The following is a 3,429-nucleotide window of genomic DNA, read 5'->3' as shown; positions in this document are numbered from 1 at the left end:
TTGACTTTCGACCTGACGTAGAGGAAGAGGGAGGAGGAGGAGGAGGAGGAGGAGGAGGAGGAGGAGGAGGAGGAGGAGGAGGAGGAGGAGGAGGAGGAGGAGGAGGAGGAGGAGGACGAGGACGCAGGAGTAGTAGTAGTAGGAGGAGGAGAAGGAGGAAGAGAAAGAGCAGGGCACAGAATAAGGAGTTTAGAGGAGGGTACAGAAAAAGGAAGAAGATGAGGAAGAGGATAAGGAGGAGAAAAAGATGGAGGAAAAGAAGGATGGCACAAAAGGAGGAGTTGAGAAGGACACAGAAAAAGGAGGAGGAGGAGAAAGAAAAGGAAGAGGTCACAGAGAGAGAGACGATAAGGAGTAAAAAAGATGGAGAAGAAGGATGAGAGAGAGAGAGAGAGAGAGAGAGAGAGAGAGAGAGAGAGAGAGAGAGAGAGAGAGAGAGAGAGAGAGAGAGAGAGAGAGAGAGAGAGAGAGAGAGAGGAAAAAATAACGCCAGGAATTAAGAGAAAGAAAAGTAAGGTAATTCTAGATAGTGAAGACTGAGGGAATGATGCTCTGGGTTACTTATCTTGCTTTTATTTCCTCCTCTTTCTCATTTCTTTATCCTCCAGTCTTGGCGGCTTCCTGGTGCTGTTTTTTGACCTGCAAGGGTATGGTGCCGGGTTCGATTCTGGCTCATGGTAGTTTTTGGTGGGAGAAGTAGGTTTGTCTCTCTCTCTCTCTCTCTCTCTCTCTCTCTCTCTCTCTCTCTCTCTCTCTCTCTCTCTCTCTCTCTCTCTCTCTCTCTCGCCTACAGCGCTACATTTATTTCATACTGTTAGAAGCAAGACGATTATTATTATTTTTAGCGTTGTTTATATTTAATTCTTTGTGTAAAACTTTGTGATTCTTTATAGAGTGTTTTTGATGGAAGGGGGAGGTTTCATGATTTATATATATTTTTTTGCTTTCTTTTTCCTTTGCCAGAAGCTTGTGTGTCTTATTCCCTTTTCTCTCTCAAGGTGCTTTTAGTTTTACGCGAAGACAAAAGATCTGTCGCGGCTGGAAGGTGTGAAGGAAGGAAGGAAAGTAGGAAGGAAGCAAGGAGAGAAGGAAGGAAGGAAAGAGTTGGAGTGGATTAGAGAAGGAGTGGAGACGCAACACCTCCTCCTCCTCTTCCTCCTCCTTCTCCTCCTCCTCCTCTTCCTCCTCCTCCTCTTCCTCCTCTCGTGAACTTTGTGTGAAACTGCCTCTCTTGTTTCTCTTGTTTTGTGTGTCATTCCTCTCTTTCTCTTCCTGTCTCCTCCTTCCTTCCGCTTACTGTCTGCGTGTCTCCTTCTCTCTTTCTCTCTCCTTTCTCTTGCTGTCCACGCCTCTCTTATTTCTTCTTTTTTTCTCTCTGTATCTTTTCCATTTCTAGCCACGCATCTTGTTCCTTTTTTCCTTTTCTTTTTCTCTTCCTTTTGTTGTCACCCACACCTCTCCCTCTCTCTTTTTCCCCTGTCTCCTCTTTGTCTCCCTTCCTCTTCTTTCTCTTGCCATTCACGATTCTCCTTTTTTTCCTCTTATTTTTTTTCCTATCCCTTGCTATCTGTGTCTCTCTTTCTCTTTTCTCTCTCACACTTCCTCTATTTCATTAGCATTAAAGTTCTTCTCTTTCCTTCCTTTTCCATAGTTTCCTTCCGTTTAATTTTCTTTCTCTTCTCCCTATCACACGTCCTTTTCTTCCTTTCCTATCCTTGCTTATATTCCTATTTTTATCCTCTCTCCCTATCTCTCCCTCTCCTTTTCCCTCTTGTCTCTTCCTCCTTACGTCTCTCTCACTCACCACCCATCACACCCATCTCTTCCATCACTTTCACCAGCTTGCCTTTTGTTCCTACCATCATCCCTCTCATCATCTTGTCCCAACACGCAGAACCACACGACTCACACGACTCTTGCTTTTATTATTACGTTTTTACTTGACATAACGACCACTGTCACGACCTCAAGTACGACCACAACCAGAAAGAGAAAAATAACTCAAGTACTTCGCTATTACTGCCATTGTTGACGTTTCTTTCTCTCTCTCTCTCTCTCTCGTTCTCTCTCTCTCTCATCTCTCTCTCTTTTTATCGACCCCCTCTCGTGTCAGTTTTTTCACCTGGCCCCCTCCCTTTCAGAATACAAATACCTTCGTCAGTGACACATAGATATTCCGTTATTTGTCACCCTCGTCCCTCGTCCCTCGTCCGCTAATGTGTCTTTTATAGCTCCCGTGAACATAGCGTCATGTATTCCGAGTGATGTTTCCTTGTGCTGGTGGTTGTTGTGTTACTGTTGTTACTACTACTACTACTACTACTACTACTACTACTACTACTACTACTGCTACTACTACTACTACTACTGCTACTACTACTACTACTACTACTACCGCATTATTTTTGTTTAGCTTCAGAGAAAATGCCAAAAACCATTACTACGATTAGTCTTACTATTATTATCATTACTACTGTTGCTGCTGTTACCACCACTAATGATAATCCTGTTACTCCTGCTAGGGCTACTCCTATTGCTACTATTACAAGTGCAAGTTAATGACGTTTTCTAATTCTTCTTTGTAAATCAATTTTTTTTTTTTTTGTCATTAGATTTTTTTTTTTTTTTTGGCAATATTTACGATATCATATTTTTCTTTGGTTTTCTTTGTTTATTTCGTGGCTTTGAAAATTCTTAAAGATCAGTGACTTGTGGTGTGCTGCTGCTGCTGCTGCTGCTGCCGCTCCTCCTCCTCCTCTTCCTCCTCCTCCTCCTCCTCCTCCTCCTCCTCCTCCTCCTCCTCCTCCTCCTCCTCCTCCTCCTGCTGCTGCTGCTGCTGCTGCTGCTGCTGCTGCTGCTGCTGCTGCTGCTGCTACTGTTGCTGCTACTACTACTACTACTACTACTACTACTACTACTACTACTACTACTATTATTATTACTATTACTACTACTACTACTACTACTACTACTACTACTACTACTACTACTACTTCTGGGACTGCCATGCGTGTGAAATGAATTGAATTGAATTGAATTGAATTTATTAAGCTCAGACTTTATATAAAAGTATGGAGCACAGCTCTCCAGCAAAAAAGAATACAAACATTATATACAGAATTATATACAGAATGTGCATAATATTACATAAGAAAAAATACATACAAATGAAATACACTGTAAGCAATGGCAAAAAATGAATAAAAAAATGTGTATGCATATATAATGATACATACTATTACTAATTAAGAAATTAGAAAAACTATTGATCTGTTTTGCACACTGTTTATCTAAACATGCGTAGCACCATTCTTAAAAACAAAGATAATTTCTTCATCACACTTGAACTTGTACTTTGCATGAACAAAACATATTTGAATTGTGTTGGCTTATTTATGTAATAATTTGGTATATACATATCACGTAACC

This window comes from Scylla paramamosain, chromosome 31 (assembly GCF_035594125.1).
Source record: "Scylla paramamosain isolate STU-SP2022 chromosome 31, ASM3559412v1, whole genome shotgun sequence".
Taxonomy (NCBI): Eukaryota; Metazoa; Arthropoda; class Malacostraca; order Decapoda; family Portunidae; genus Scylla; species Scylla paramamosain.
Note: the sequence above shows the minus strand (reverse complement) of the source record.